Below are 20,118 nucleotides of genomic sequence, written 5' to 3'. Positions count from 1 at the left end.
CAGATACACCCAGTCACACCCAGTCACACCCAGGTACACCCAGTTACGCTCAGACACACCCAGTCACACTCAGAGTCACCTAGTCACACTCACACAACCAGTCACACTCAGATACACCCAGTCACACTCAGACACGCCCAGTCACACTCAGACACACCCAGTCACACCCAGTCACACCCAGATACACCCAGTTACACCCAGACACACCCAGTCACCCTCAGATTCACCTAGTCACACTCAGACACACCCAGTCACACTCAGACACACCCAGTCACACTCAGATACACCCAGTTACACCCAGTCACACTCAGATACACCCAGTCACACTCAGATACACCCAGACACACTCAGATACACCCAGGCACACTCAGATACACCCAGTCACACCCAGTCACACTCAGATACACCCAGTCACACTCAGATACACCTAGTCACACTCAGATGCACCCAGTTACACTCAGACACACCCTGTTACGCTCAGATACACCCAGTCACACTCACACACCCAGTCACACTCAGATACACCCAGTCACACTCACACACCCAGTTACACCCAGTTACACTCAGATACACCCAGTCACACTCACACACCCAGTTACACCCAGTTACACCCAGTTACACCCAGTCACACTCAGACACACCCAGTCACACTCAGATACACCCAGTCACACCCAGTCACACCCAGTTACACCCAGACACACTCAGATACACCCAGACACACTCAGATACACCCAGTCACACCCAGATACACCCGGATACACCCAGTCACACTCAGACACACCCAGTTACACCCAGTTTCACCCAGTTACACCCAGTCACACCCAGACACACTCAGATACACCCAGTCACACTCAGATACACCCAGTCACACCCAGTCACACTCAGATACACCCAGTTACGCTCAGACACACCCAGTTACACTCACACACCCAGTCACACTCAGATTCACCTAGTCACACTCACACAACCAGTCACACTCAGACACACCCAGTCACACTCAGACACACCCAGTCACACTCAGACACACCCAGTCACACTCAGATACACCCAGTCACACCCAGTCACACTCAGATACACCCAGTTACACCCAGACACACCCAGTCACCCTCAGATTCACCTAGTCACACTCAGACACACCCAGTCACACTCAGACACACCCACTCACACTCAGATACACCCAGTCACTCCCAGTCATACTCAGATACACCCAGTCACACTCAGTTACACCCAGTCACACCCAGATGCACCCAGTTACACTCAGACACACCCAGTCACACTCAGATACACCCAGTCACACTCACACACCCAGTTACACCCAGACACACCCAGTCACACTCAGATACACCCAGTCACACCCAGATACACCCAGTCACACCCAGATGCACCCAGTTACACTCAGACACACCCAGTTACACTCAGATACACCCAGTCACACTCACACACCCACTTACACTTAGATGCACCCAGTTACACTCAGACACACCCAGTTACACTCAGATACACCCAGTCACACTCACACACCCAGTTACACTCAGATTCACCTAGTCACACTCACACAACCAGTTACACTCAGATACACCCAATCACACTCACACACCCAGTCCCACCCAGTCCCACCCAGTCCCACCCAGTCACACCCAGTCACACCCAGTCACACCCAGTCACACCCAGTCACACCCAGTCACACCCAGTCACACTCAGATACACCCAGTCACACCCAGTCACACTCAGATACACCCAGTCACACTCAGATACACCCAGTCACACTCAGATACACCCAGTCACATTCAGATACACCCAGTCACACCCAGTCACACTCAGATACACCCGGTCACACTCAGATACACCCAGTCACATTCATACACACCCGGTTACACTCAGACACACCCAGTTACACTCAGATACACCCAGTCACACTCAGATACACCCAGTCACACTCACACACCCAGTCACACTCAGATACACCCAGTCACATTCAGACGCACCCAGTCACACACAGACACACCCAGTTACACTCAGACACACCCAGTCATACTCAGACACACCCAGTCATACTCAGACACACCCAGTCACACTCAGACACACCCAGTCACACTCAGACACACCCAGTCACACTCAGATACACCCAGTCACACTCACACACCCAGTCACACTCAGATTCACCCAGTCACACTCAGATTCACCTAGTCACACTCAGACACACCCAGTCACACTCAGACACACCCAGTCACTCTCAGACACACCGGGTCACACTCAGATACACCCAGTCATACTCAGATACACCCAGTCACACTCAGATACACCCAGTCACACTCACACACCCAGTCACACTCAGATACACCCAGTCACATTCAGACGCACCCAGTCACACTCAGACACACCCAGTTACACTCAGACACACCCAGTTACACTCAGATACACCCAGTCACACTCAGACACCCAGTTACACTCAGACACACCCAGTTACACTCAGATACACCCAGTTACACTCAGATACACCCAGTCACACTCAGATACACCCAGTCATACTCAGACACACCCAGTCACACTCAGACACACCCAGTCACACTCAGATACACCCAGTCACACTCACACACCCAGTCACACTCAGATTCACCCGGTCACACTCAGATTCACCTAGTCACACTCAGATTCACCTAGTCACACTCAGACACACCCAGTCACACTCAGACACACCCAGTCACTCTCAGACACACTGAGTCACACTCAGCCTCTCTCAGATACACCCAGTCACACCCAGTTACACTCAGACATACCCAGTTACACTCAGACACACCCAGTCACACCCAGTCACACTCAGATACACCCAGTCACACTCACACACTCAGTTACACCCAGACACACCCAGTCACACTCAGATACACCCAGTCACACCCAGATACACCCAGTCACACCCAGATGCACCCAGTTATACTCAGACACACCCAGTTACACTCAGATACACCCAGTCACACTCACACACCCAGTTACACTTAGATGCACCCAGTTACACTCAGACACACCCAGTTACACTCAGATACACCCAGTCACACTCACACACCCAGTTACACTCAGATTCACCTAGTCACACTCACACAACCAGTTACATTCAGATACACCCAATCACACTCACACACCCAGTCCCACCCAGTCCCACCCAGTCCCACCCAGATACACCCAGTCACACCCAGTCACACCCAGTCACACTCAGATACACCCAGTCACATTCAGACGCACCCAGTCACACTCAGACACACCCAGTTACACTCAGACACACCCAGTTACACTCAGATACACCCAGTCACACTCAGACACCCAGTCACACTCAGACACCCAGTCATACTCAGACACACCCAGTCACACTCAGATACACCCAGTCACACTCAGACACACCCAGTTACACTCAGACACACCCAGTTACACTCAGATACACCCAGTCACACTCAGATACACCCAGTCATACTCAGACACACCCAGTCACACTCAGACACACCCAGTCACACTCAGATACACCCAGTCACACTCACACACCCAGTCACACTCACACACCCAGTCACACTCAGATTCACCCGGTCACACTCAGATTCACCTAGTCACGCTCAGACACACCCAGTCACACTCAGACACACCCAGTCACTCTCAGACACACTGAGTCACACTCAGCCTCTCTCAGATACACCCAGTCACACCCAGTTACACTCAGACATACCCAGTTACACTCAGACACACCCAGTCACACCCAGTCACACTCAGATACACCCAGTCACACTCAGATACACCCAGTCACACTCAGATACACCCAGTCACACCCAGTCACACCCAGTCACACTCAGATACACCCAGTCACATTCAGACACACCCGGTTACACTCAGACACACCCAGTTACACTCAGATACACCCAGTTACACTCAGATACACCCAGTCATACTCAGACACACCCAGTCACACTCAGACACACCCAGTCACACTCAGATACACCCAGTCACACTCACACACCCAGTCACACTCAGATTCACCCAGTCACACTCAGATTCACCTAGTCACATTCAGACACACCCAGTCACACTCAGACACACCCAGTCACTCTCAGACACACCGAGTCACACTCAGCCTCTCTCAGATACACCCAGTCACACCCAGTTACACTCAGACATACCCAGTTACACTCAGACACACCCAGTCACACCCAGTCACACTCAGATACACCCAGTCACACTCAGATACACCCAGTCACACTCAGATACACCCAGTCACACCCAGTCACACCCAGTCACACTCAGATACACCCAGTCACATTCAGACACACCCGGTTACACTAAGACACACCCAGTTACACTCAGATACACCCAGTTACACTCAGATACACCCAGTCATACTCAGACACACCCAGTCACACTCAGACACACCCAGTCACACTCAGACACACCCAGTCACACTCAGATACACCCAGTCACACTCAGATTCACCCAGTCACACTCAGATTCACCTAGTCACACTCAGACACACCCAGTCACACTCAGACACACCCAGTCACTCTCAGACACACCGAGTCACACTCAGCCTCTCTCAGATACACCCAGTCACACCCAGTTACACTCAGACATACCCAGTTACACTCAGACATACCCAGTCACACTCAGACACACCCAGTCACACTCAGACACACCCAGTCACACTCAGATACACCCAGTCACACTCAGATACACCCAGTCACACTCAGATACACCCAGTCACACTCAGATACACTCAGTCACACTCAGACACACTCACACACCACCCAGTCACACCCAGTCACACTCAGATACACCCAGTTACACTCAGACACACCCAGTTACACTCAGACACCACCTAGTCACTCTCAGGCACACCCAGTCGCACCCAGTCACACTCAGACGTGCCCAGTCACACTTGCACATACCAGGCACACACTACACACCAGACATACACTACACATGACACACACCACTCACATTTGTACACACTCAGTCATATTCAAACACACTCATACACACCCAGTCACAATCAGACACACTCAATCACAATCAGACACATTCAGGCACACCCAGTCACTCTCATACACACCTAGTCACACTCTTGGACACCAAGTCACACTCAGACACATTCAAACATAATCAGATACACTCAGGCACACCCAGTCACAAGCAAACACACCCTGTCACGCTTGTACACACTAATCACACTCATAAACACCCAGTCACACTTAGGCACACCCATTTACACTCAGACACACCTAGTTAGACTTAGAAGCATCCAGTCACACTTGTACACACAAGTTGCACTCGCACATAACCAGTCACACTCAGACACAATCAGTCACATTCATACACACCCAGTCACACTCTGATGTGCCCAGTCACACTCAGACACACAGTCACACTCAGACACACAGTCACACTCAGACACACAGTCACATTCAGACACACCCAGTCACACTCTGATGTGCCCAGTCACACTCAGACATACAGTCACATTCATACACACCCAGTCACACTCTGATATGCCCAGTCACACTCAGACGCACTCAGACACACACATATACACCCAGGCCAGAACTTTACACCCTGTGGGTTGGCATGTACCCAGCCTGAATGGATGTAAGATCGCATGAGGTGACTCTGGGTGAGTGTCCCGACTTCATCGTGTGCTTACACAATACTTTGCTTGGCGGAGAAAGCCGGAAGAGTTCCCGCTGAATATTAAACTCATTAGCGGCCCAATTGTAACTTTACAGTTGGCATTCGGGCCAATTGGCTAGGCAGGCTTTACATTTTTGATGACAACTCATCCAAGGGCGGGATGAAATCTCCTTTAGGATTTATAATAAAAAGAAATATCTAGAGAGTTTTTTTTAATGAGGTATGCTTTCAGATGCTTGATTGTGATACAAGGACATTTTTGCCAGCATTTTTGTACTTTATTTTGTTATTTAGAGGTCTGCAGCTCCCTGAGGCAGTTGTCTGCCTTCAGGGAGCTCAGTGGAAGCACTCACCAGCACCCACGGTGACGTCAGCACCTGCCCTCTTCCTGCCGCCAAAGACAGCGCTGAGTCTTTCCCAGTGCACAGGTCACGCTGACTGACTGTTAATTGGCCATTGTGGCTGGAGGCCAAACACGGTCGGGGGATGGTTTCCTGTCTGTTCCCGGGCACACCAATCGCACCTGCCTAATGAGCGCAAAATTCAGGCCTCGGGCACACTCAGATACTCTCAAGCACACGCAGTCACACTTGTACACACCCAGTCACACTCGTACACACCCAGTCACACTCGTTCACACCCGTACACACCCAGACACACTCGTACACACCCAGTCACACCCGTAAACACCCAGTCACACCCATACACACCCAGTCACACCCATACACACCCAGTCACACTCGCACACAGCCAGTCACACCCGTACACACCCAGTCACACTCGTACACACCCAGGCACACTCGTACACACTCAGTCACACTCGTACACACCCAGTCACACTCGTACACACCCAGTCACACTTGTACACACCCAGTCACACCCGTACACACCCAGACACACTCGTACACACCCAGTCACACCCGTACACACCCAGTCACACTCGTACACACCCAGTCACACCCGTACAAACGCAGTCACACTCGTACACACCCAGTCACACTTGTACACACCCAGTCACACTCGTACACACCCAGTCGCACACAATCACACCCGTACACATCCAGTCACACTTGCACACACCCAGTCACACCCGTACACTCCCAGTCACACCCGTACACACCCAGTCACACTCGTACACTCCCAGGCACACCCGTACACACTCAGTCACACCCGTACACACCCAGTCACACTCGCACACACCCAGTCACACTCGTACACACTCAGTCACACTCGTACACACCCAGTCACACTCGTACACACCCAGTCACACTCATATACACCCAGTCACACTCATACACACTCAGTCACACTCGTACACACCCAGTCACACTCATATACACCCAGTCACACTCATATACACCCAGTCACACTCATATACACCCAGTCACACTCATACACACCCAGTCACACTCGTACACTCCCAGTCACACCCAGTCACACTGGAACACACCCAGTCACACTCGTACACACCCAGTCACACTCGTACACACTCTGTCACACTCGTACACACCCAGTCACACTCGCACACACCCAGTCACACCCGTACACCCTCAGTCACACCCGTACACCCTCAGTCACACCCGTACACCCCCAGTCACACTCGTACACACTCAGTCACACTCGTACACACTCAGTCACACTCGTACACACCCAGTCACACTTGCACACACCCAGTCACACTCGTACACTCCCAGGCACACCCGTACACACTCAGTCACACCCAGTCACACTCGTACACACCCAGTCACAATAAGTCACACTCGTACACACCCAGTCACATTCATACACAACCAGTCACACCCGTACACACCCAGTCACACCCGTACACACCCAGTCACACCCAGTCACACTCGTACACGCCCAGTCACACCCAGTCACACTCGTACACACCCAGTCACACTCGTACACACCCAGTCACACCCGTACACACCCAGTCACACCCGTACACACCCAGTCACAGCCAGTCACACTCGTACACACCCAGACACACCCGTATACACCCAGTCACACTTGTACACACCCAGTCACACCAAGTCACACCCAGTCACACTCGTACACACCAAGTCACACCCAGTCACACTCGTACACACCCAGTCACTGCCAGTCACACTCGTACACACCCAGTCACAATCGTATACATCCAGTCACACCCAGTCACACCCAGTCACACTCATATACACCCAGTCACAGCTAGTCACACTTGTTCACACCCAGTCACACCCAGTCACACTCGTACACACCCAGTCACACTCGTACACACCCAGTCACACTCGTACACACCCAGTCACAGCCAGTCACACTCATACACATCCAGTCACACTCGTATACACCCTGTCATACCCAGTCACACTCGTACACACCCAGTCACACCCATACACACCCAGTCACACCCGTACACACCCAGTCACACTCGTACACACCCAGTCACAGCCAGTCACACTCGTACACACCCAGACACACCCGTATACACCCAGTCACACTCGTACACACCCAGTCACACCCAGTCACACTCGTACACACCAAGTCACACCCAGTCACACTCGTACACACCCAGTCACTGCCAGTCACACTCGTACACACCCAGTCACTGCTAGTCACATTCATATACACCCAGTCACAATCGTATACATCCAGTCACACCCAGTCACACTCGTACACACCCAGTCACACCCAGTCACACTCTTACACACCCAGTCACACCCAGTCACACTCGTACATGTCTAGTCACTGCCAGTCACACTCGTATACACCCAGTCACACCGTCAAACCCAGTCACACTTGTACACACCCAGTCACACTCGTACACACCCAGTCGCACACAATCACACTCGTATACACCCAGTCACACTCGTACACACCCAGTCACAGCCAGTCACATCCGTACACACCCAGTCACATCCAGTCACACTTGTACACAGCCAGTCACACTCTTACACACCCAGTCACACTCATACACACCCAATCACTGCCAGTTACACTCGTACACACCCAGTCACACTCGTATACACCCAGTCACACCCAGTCACACTCATATACACCCAGTCACAGCTATTCACACTTGTTCACACCCAGTCACACCCAGTCACACTCGTACACACCCAGTCACACTTGTACACACCCAGTCACAGCCAGGCACACTCATACACATCCAGTCACACTCGTATACACCCTGTCATACCCAGTCACACTCGTACACATCCAGTCACAGCCAGTCACACTCGTACACACCCAGTCACACTCGTATACACCCAGTCACACTCCTACACACCCAGTCACACCCAGTAACATTCCTATACACCCAGTCACACTCGTACACACCCAGTCACACTTGTATATACCCAGTCACACTTGTACACCCCCAGTCACACTCCTATACACCCAGTCACACTCCTATACACCCAGTCACACTCCTATACACCCAGTCACACCCAGTCATATTCCTATACACCCAGTCACACTCGTACACACCCAGTCACACCCAGTCACACTCGTACACACCCAGTCACACTCGTATGCACCCAGTCACAGCCAGTCACACTCATACACACCCAGTCACACTCGTACACACCCAGTCACACTCGTACACACCCAGTCACACTCGTACACACCCAGTCACACTCGTATGCACCCAGTCACACTTGTACACATCCAGTCACTGCCAGTCACACTCTTTTACACCCAGTCACACCCAGTCCCACTCATACACACCCAGTCACACCTAGTCACACTCGTACACACCTAGTCACACTCGTACACACCCAGTCACACTCGTATACACCCAGTCACAGCCAGTAACACTTGTACACATCCAGTCACACCCCGTCACACTCATATACACCCAGTCACACACAGCCACACTCTTATACACCCAGTCACACTCGTACACACCCAGTCACCCCCAGTCACACTCGTACACATCCAATCACTGCAAGTCACACTCGTATACACCCAGTCACACCCAATCACACTCACACACCCAGTCACACTCACACACACCCAGTCACACTTGTGCATACCCAGTCACACCCAGTCACATTTGTACACACCCAGTCACAGACAGTCTCACTCGTACACACCCAGTCACAGCCAGTCACACTCGAACATACCCAGTCACACCCAGTCACACTTGTACATATCCAGTCACAGCCAGTCTCACTCGTATACACCCAGTCACACCCAGTCACACTCACACACACCCAGTCACACTCACACACACCCAGTCACACTCACACCCAGTCACACACACCCAGTCACACTCACACCCAGTCACACTCACACCCAGCCACACTCACACCCAGCCGCACTCACACCCGGACACACTCACACCCTGCCACACTCACACACACTCAGTCACATCCAGTTACTCACACTCACACCCAGTCGCACTCACACCCAGTCACACTCACACCCGGCCACACTCACACCCGGACACACTCACACCCGGACACACTCACACCCAGTCACACTCACACCTGGACACACACACACCCAGCCGCACTCACACCCAGTCACACTCACACCCAGTCACACTCACACCCGGCCACACTCACACCCGGACACACTCACACCTGGACACACTCACACCCAGAGACACCCACACCCAGCCACACTCACACCCGGACTCACTCACACCCGGACACACTCACACCCGGACACACTCACACCCGGACACATTCACACCTGGACACACTCACACCCGGACACACTCACACCCGGACACACTCACACCCGGACACACTCACACCCAGTCATACACACACCCAGTCACTCTCACACCCAGTCACACTCGCACCCGGACACACTCACACTAAGACACACTCACACCAGGACACACTCACACCCGCACACACTCACACCCGGACACACTCACACCCAGTCACACTCACACCCGGACACACTCACACCCAGACACACTCACACCCGGACACACTCACACCCAGTCACACTCACACCCGGACACACTCACACCCTGCCACACTCACACCTGGACACACTCACACCTGGACACACTCACACACAGCCGCACTCACACCCGGACACACTCACACACAGCCGCACTCACACCTGGACACACTCACGCCTGGTCGCACGCACACCCAGTCACACTCACAGCTGGACACTCTCACACCCAGCCGCACACACACCCAGCCGCACTCACACCTGGACATACTCACACCCGGTCAAACTCACACCCCGACATATTCACACCCAGCCACACTTACACCCGGACACAAACACATCCAGCCGCACTCACACCCAGTCACACTCACACCCAGCCGCACTCACACCCGGACACACTCACACCTTGTCACCCCCGGCCACACTCACACCCGGCCACAGTCTCACCCAATCACACTCACACCCAATCACACTCACACCCGGCCACACTCACACCCGGCCACACTCACACCCGGCCATACTCACATCCGGCCATACTCACACCCGGACAGAATCACACCCAGTCACACTCACACCCGGACACACTCACACCCAGTCATACTCACACCCGGACTCACTCACACCCGGACACACTCACACCCGGAGACACTCACACCCAGTCACACTCACACACGGACACACTCACACCCAGTCACACACACACCTGGACACACGCACACCCGGACACAGGCACACACGGACACACTCACACCTAAACACACTCGCACCCGGCCACACTCACACCCAGTCACACTCACACCCGGACACACTCACACCCGGACACACTCACACCCAGTCACACTCACACCCGGCCACACTCACACCCAGTCACACTCACACCCAGCCACACTCACACCCAGTCACACTCACACCCGGACACACGCACACCCAGTCACACTCAGACCCAGCCACAATCACATCTGGACACACTCACACCCGGACACACTCACACCCAGTCATATTCACATCCAGCCACAATCACATCCGGACACACTCACACCCGGACACACTCACACCCTGCCACACTCACACACACTCAGTCACATCCAGTTACTCATACTCACACAGAGCCACACTCACACCTGGACAAACTCACACCCGGACACACTCACACCTGGACACACTCACACCCGGTCACACTCACACCTGGACACACTCACACCCGGTCAAACTCACACCCGGTCAAACTCACACCCGACACACTCACACCCGGCCACACAAACACCCGGCCACACTCACACCCGGACGCGCTCACACCCGGACGCGCTCACACCCGGACGCGCTCACACCCGGACACACTCACACCCGGACACACTCACACCCGGTCACACTCACACCCGGACACACTCACACCCGGCCACACTCACACCCGGCCACACTCACACCCGGCCACACTCACACCCGGCCACACTCACACCCGGACACACTCACACCCGGCCCCACTCACACCCGGCCCCACTCACACCCGGCCCCACTCACACCCGGCCCCACTCACACCCGGCCCCACTCACACCCGGCCCCACTCACACCCGACCCCACTCAATCCCGAACACACTCACACCTGGACACACTCACACCTGGACACACTCACACCCGGACACACTCACACCTGGACACACACCCGGACACACTCACACCCGGACACACTCACACCCGGACACACTCACACCCGGACACACTCACACCCGGACACACTCACACCCAGCCGCACTCACACCCGGACACACTCACACCCAGTCACACTCACACCCGGACACACTCACACCCAGTCACACTCACACCCAACCCCACACACGACCGTCCACACTCACACCCAGGCACACTCCGACCTGGGCACACACATGCCCAGTTACACTCACACCCAGTCACTCTCACACCCAGTCACACGCACACCCAGACACACTCACACCCGGACACACTCACACCCAGTCACCCTCACACCCAGTCACACGCACACCCAGTCACACGCACACCCGGACACACTCACACCCAGACACACTCACACCTGGACTCACTCACACCTGGACTCACTTACACCCAGCCATATTCACACCCGGACACAGTCACAGCCGGACACACTCACAGCCGGACACACTCACAGCCGGACACACTCACACCCGGTCACACTCACACCCGGACACACTCACACCCGGACACACTCACACCCGGACACACTCACACCCAGTCACACTCACACCCTGTCACTCTCACACCCAGTCACACTCACACCCGGACACACTCAAACCCAGACACACTCACACCCGGACACATTCACACCCAGTCACACTCACACCCGGACACACTCACACCCGGACACACTCACACCCGGACACACTCACACCCTGCCACACTCACACCCTGCCACACTCACACCCTGCCACACTCACACCCTGCCACACTCACACCCGGACACACTCACACCCGTACACACTCACACCAGGACACACTCACACCCGGACACACTCACACCCAGTCACACTCACACCCACTCACTCTCACACCCAGTCACACTCACACCCGGACACACTCACACCCAGACACACTCACACCCACTCAGTCACATCCAGTTACTCACACTCACACCCAGTCACACTCACGCCCAGTCACTCTCACACCCAGTCACTCTCACACCCAGTCACACTCACACCCAGCCGCACTCACACCTGGACACACTCACGCCTGGTCGCACTCACACCCAGTCACACTCACATTTGGACACACTCACACCCAGCCACTCTCACACCCAGCCACTCTCACACCCAGTCACACGCACACCCGGACACACTCACACCCGGACACACACACCCAGTCACACTCAGAGCCAGTCACACTCAGACACAGCCACACTCTCACCCGGACACACTCACACCCGGACACACTCACACCCGGACACACTCACACCCGGACACACTCACACCCGGACACACTCACACCCGGACACACTCACACCCGGACACACTCACACCCTGCCACACTCACACCCTGCCACACTCACACACACTCAGTCACATCCAGTTACTCACACTCACACCCAGCCGCACTCACACCAGGACACACTCACACCCAGCCACACTCACACCAGGACACACTCACACCCTGTCGCACTCAGACCCAGTCACACTCACAGCTGGACACACTCACACCCAGCCACACTCACACCTGGACACAATCACACCCTGTTGCACTCACAGCTGGACACACTCACACCCAGCCGCACTCACACCTGGACACACTCACGCCTGGTCGCACTCACACCCTATCGCACTCAGACCCAGTCACACTCACAGCTGGACACACTCACACCCAGTCATACTCACAGCCAGTCACACGCACACCCGGACACACTCACACCCGGACAAACTCACACCCAGTCATACTCACACCCAGTCACACTCAGACCCAGCCACACTTAGACCCAGCCACAATCACATCCGGACACACTCACACCCGGACACACTGACACCCGGACACACTGACACCCGGACACACTGACACCGGGACACACTCACACCAGGACACACTCACACCAGGACACACTCACACCCTGCCACACTCACACACACTCAGTCACATCCAGTTACTCACACTCACACCCAGCCGCACTCACACCCAGCCGCACTCACACCCAGACACACTCACACCCGGACACACTCACACCCGGCCACACTCACACCCTGCCACACTCACACCCAGACACACTCACACCCGGACACACTCACACCAGGACACACTCACACCCGGACACACTCACACCCAGTCACACTCACACCCAGTCACACTCACACCCGGCCACACTCACACCCGGCCACACTCACACCCGGCCACACTCACACCCGGCCACACTCACACCCTGCCACACTCACACCCAGACACACTCACACCCGGACACACTCACACCAGGACACACTCACACCCGGACACACTCACACCCAGTCACACTCACACCCAGTCACACTCACACCCGGCCACACTCACACCCGGCCACACTCACACCCGGCCACACTCACACCCAGTCACACTCACACCCAGTCACACTCACACCCAGTCACACTCACACCCGGACACACGCACACCCGGACACACGCACACCCAGTCACACTCAGACCCAGCCACAATCACATCTGGACACACTCACACCCGGACACACTCACACCCAGTCATATTCACATCCAGCCACAATCACATCCGGACACACTCATACCCGGACACACTCACACCCGGACACACTCACACTTGGACACACTCACACCAGGACACACTCATACTTGGACACACTCACACCAGGACACACTCACACCCTGCCACACTCACACACACTCAGTCACATCCAGTTACTCATACTCACACAGAGCCACACTCACACCTGGACAACCTCACACCCGGACACACTCACACCTGGACACACTCACACCTGGTCACACTCACACCTGGACACACTCACACCCGGTCAAACTCACACCCAACACACTCACACCCGGCCACACAAACACGCGGCCACACTCACACCCGGACGCACTCACACCCGGACGCACTCACACCCGGACGCACTCACACCCGGACGCACTCACACCCGGACACACTCACACCCGGTCACACTCACACCCGGACACACTCACACCCGGCCACACTCACACCCGGCCACACTCACACCCGGCCACACTCACACCCGGCCCCACTCACACCCGGCCCCACTCACACCCGGCCCCACTCACACCCGGCCCCACTCACACCCGGCCCCACTCACACCCGGCCCCACTCACACCCGGCCCCACTCACACCTGGACACACTCACACCTGGACACACTCACACCCGGACACACTCACACCCGGACACACTCACACCCGGACACACTCACACCCGGCCACACAAACACCCGGCCACACTCACACCCGGACGCACTCACACCCGGACGCACTCACACCCGGACGCGCTCACACCCGGACACACTCACACCCGGTCACACTCACACCCGGCCACACTCACACCCGGCCACACTCACACCCGGACACACTCACACCCGGACACAATCACACCCGGCCCCACTCACACCCGACCCCACTCAATCCCGAACACACTCACACCTGGACACACTCACACCTGGACACACTCACACCCGGACACACTCACACCTGGACACACACCCGGACACACTCACACCCGGACACACTCACACCCGGACACACTCACACCCGGACACACTCACACCCGGACACACTCACACCCGGACACACTCACACCCGGACACACTCACACCCGGACACACTCACACCCGGACACACTCACACCCAGCCGCACTCACACCCGGACACACTCACACCCAGTCACACTCACACCCGGACACACTCACACCCAGTCACACTCACACCCAACCCCACACACGACCGTCCACACTCACACCCAGGCACACTCCGACCTGGGCACACACATGCCCAGTTACACTCACACCCAGTCACTCTCACACCCAGTCACACGCACACCCAGACACACTCACACCCGGACACACTCACACCCAGTCACTCTCACACCCAGTCACACGCACACCCAGTCACACGCACACCCGGACACACTCACACCCAGACACACTCACACCTGGACTCACTCACACCTGGACTCACTTACACTCAGCCATATTCACACCCGGACACAGTCACAGCCGGACACACTCACAGCCGGACACACTCACAGCCGGACACACTCACACCCGGTCACACTCACACCCGGACACACTCACCCCCGGACACACTCACACTCGGACACACTCACACCCAGTCACACTCACACACACTCAGTCACATCCAGTTACTCATACTCACACAGAGCCACACTCACACCTGGACAAACTCACACCCGGACACACTCACACCTGGACACACTCACACCCGGTCACACTCACACCTGGACACACTCACACCCGGTCAAACTCACACCCGGTCAAACTCACACCCGACACACTCACACCCGGCCACACAAACACCCGGCCACACTCACACCCGGACGCGCTCACACCCGGACGCGCTCACACCCGGACGCGCTCACACCCGGACGCGCTCACACCCGGACACACTCACACCCGGTCACACTCACACCCGGACACACTCACACCCGGCCACACTCACACCCGGCCACACTCACACCCGGCCACACTCACACCCGGCCACACTCACACCCGGCCACACTCACACCCGGCCACACTCACACCCGGCCCCACTCACACCCGGCCCCACTCACTCCCGGCCCCACTCACACCCGGCCCCACTCACACCCGGCCCCACTCACACCCGGCCCCACTCACACCCGGCCCCACTCACACCCGGCCCCACTCACACCCGGCCCCACTCACACCCGACCCCACTCACACCCGACCCCACTCAATCCCGAACACACTCACACCTGGACACACTCACACCTGGACACACTCACACCCGGACACACTCACACCTGGACACACACCCGGACACACTCACACCCGGACACACTCACACCCGGACACACTCACACCCGGACACACTCACACCCGGACACACTCACACCCAGCCGCACTCACACCCGGACACACTCACACCCAGTCACTCTCACACCCGGACACACTCACACCCAGTCACACTCACACCCAACCCCACACACGACCGTCCACACTCACACCCAGGCACACTCCGACCTGGGCACACACATGCCCAGTTACACTCACACCCAGTCACTCTCACACCCAGTCACACGCACACCCAGACACACTCACACCCGGACACACTCACACCCAGTCACCCTCACACCCAGTCACACGCACACCCAGTCACACGCACACCCGGACACACTCACACCCAGACACACTCACACCTGGACTCACTCACACCTGGACTCACTTACACCCAGCCATATTCACACCCGGACACAGTCACAGCCGGACACACTCACAGCCGGACACACTCACAGCCGGACACACTCACACCCGGTCACACTCACACCCGGACACACTCACACCCGGACACACTCACACCCGGACACACTCACACCCAGTCACACTCACACCCTGTCACTCTCACACCCAGTCACACTCACACCCGGACACACTCAAACCCAGACACACTCACACCCGGACACATTCACACCCAGTCACACTCACACCCGGACACACTCACACCCGGACACACTCACACCCTGCCACACTCACACCCTGCCACACTCACACCCTGCCACACTCACACCCGGACACACTCACACCCGTACACACTCACACCAGGACACACTCACACCCGGACACACTCACACCCAGTCACACTCACACCCACTCACTCTCACACCCAGTCACACTCACACCCGGACACACTCACACCCAGACACACTCACACCCACTCAGTCACATCCAGTTACTCACACTGACACCCAGTCACACTCACGCCCAGTCACTCTCACACCCAGTCACTCTCACACCCAGTCACACTCACACCCAGCCGCACTCACACCTGGACACACTCACGCCTGGTCGCACTCACACCCAGTCACACTCACAGCTGGACACACTCACACCCAGCCACTCTCACACCCAGCCACTCTCACACCCAGTCACACGCACACCCGGACACACTCACACCCGGACACACACACCCAGTCACACTCAGAGCCAGTCACACTCAGACACAGCCACACTCACACCCGGACACACTCACACCCGGACACACTCACACCCGGACACACTCACACCCGGACACACTCACACCCGGACACACTCACACCCGGACACACTCACACCCGGACACACTCACACCCGGACACACTCACACCCGGACACACTCACACCCGGACACACTCACACCCGGACACACTCACACCCTGCCACACTCACACCCTGCCACACTCACACCCTGCCACACTCACACACACTCAGTCACATCCAGTTACTCACACTCACACCCAGCCGCACTCACACCAGGACACACTCACACCCAGCCACACTCACACCAGGACACACTCACACCCTGTCGCACTCAGACCCAGTCACACTCACAGCTGGACACACTCACACCCAGCCACACTCACACCTGGACACAATCACACCCTGTTGCACTCACAGCTGGACACACTCACACCCAGCCGCACTCACACCTGGACACACTCACGCCTGGTCGCACTCACACCCTATCGCACTCAGACCCAGTCACACTCACAGCTGGACACACTCACACCCAGTCATACTCACAGCCAGTCACACGCACACCCGGACACACTCACACCCGGACAAACTCACACCCAGTCATACTCACACCCAGTCACACTCAGACCCAGCCACACTTAGACCCAGCCACAATCACATCCGGACACACTCACACCCGGACACACTGACACCCGGACACACTGACACCCGGACACACTGACACCGGGACACACTCACACCAGGACACACTCACACCAGGACACACTCACACCCTGCCACACTCACACACACTCAGTCACATCCAGTTACTCACACTCACACCCAGCCGCACTCACACCCAGCCGCACTCACACCCAGACACACTCACACCCGGACACACTCACACCCGGCCACACTCACACCCTGCCACACTCACACCCAGACACACTCACACCCGGACACACTCACACCAGGACACACTCACACCCGGACACACTCACACCCAGTCACACTCACACCCAGTCACACTCACACCCGGCCACACTCACACCCGGCCACACTCACACCCGGCCACACTCACACCCGGCCACACTCACACCCAGTCACACTCACACCCAGTCACACTCACACCCGGACACACGCACACCCAGTCACACTCAGACCCAGCCACAATCACATCTGGACACACTCACACCCGGACACACTCACACCCAGTCATATTCACATCCAGCCACAATCACATCCGGACACACTCACACCCGGACACACTCACACCCGGACACACTCACACTTGGACACACTCACACCAGGACACACTCATACTTGGACACACTCACACCAGGACACACTCACACCCTGCCACACTCACACACACTCAGTCACATCCAGTTACTCATACTCACACAGAGCCACACTCACACCTGGACAACCTCACACCCGGACACACTCACACCTGGACACACTCACACCTGGTCACACTCACACCTGGACACACTCACACCCGGTCAAACTCACACCCAACACACTCACACCCGGCCACACAAACACGCGGCCACACTCACACCCGGACGCACTCACACCCGGACGCACTCACACCCGGACGCACTCACACCCGGACACACTCACACCCGGTCACACTCACACCCGGACACACTCACACCCGGCCACACTCACACCCGGCCACACTCACACCCGGCCCCACTCACACCCGGCCCCACTCACACCCGGCCCCACTCACACCCGGCCCCACTCACACCCGGCCCCACTCACACCTGGACACACTCACACCCGGACACACTCACACCCGGACACACTCACACCCGGACACACTCACACCCGGCCACACAAACACCCGGCCACACTCACACCCGGACGCACTCACACCCGGACGCAC

At 56.3% G+C, this 20,118-nt stretch overlaps 1 protein-coding gene across 1 annotated transcript in view; it reads left to right on the top strand.

Moving 5' to 3' along the window:
* Positions 1-20,118, top strand: part of LOC121271247 — a 314,259-nt gene that overhangs the window by 62,354 nt on the left and 231,787 nt on the right. The window lies entirely within an intron of this gene.

The sequence above is a fragment of the Carcharodon carcharias genome, chromosome 30 (assembly GCF_017639515.1).
Source record: "Carcharodon carcharias isolate sCarCar2 chromosome 30, sCarCar2.pri, whole genome shotgun sequence".
In the NCBI taxonomy this organism is placed as follows: Eukaryota; Metazoa; Chordata; class Chondrichthyes; order Lamniformes; family Lamnidae; genus Carcharodon; species Carcharodon carcharias.
This window is presented reverse-complemented; position numbering and strand designations above follow the sequence as displayed.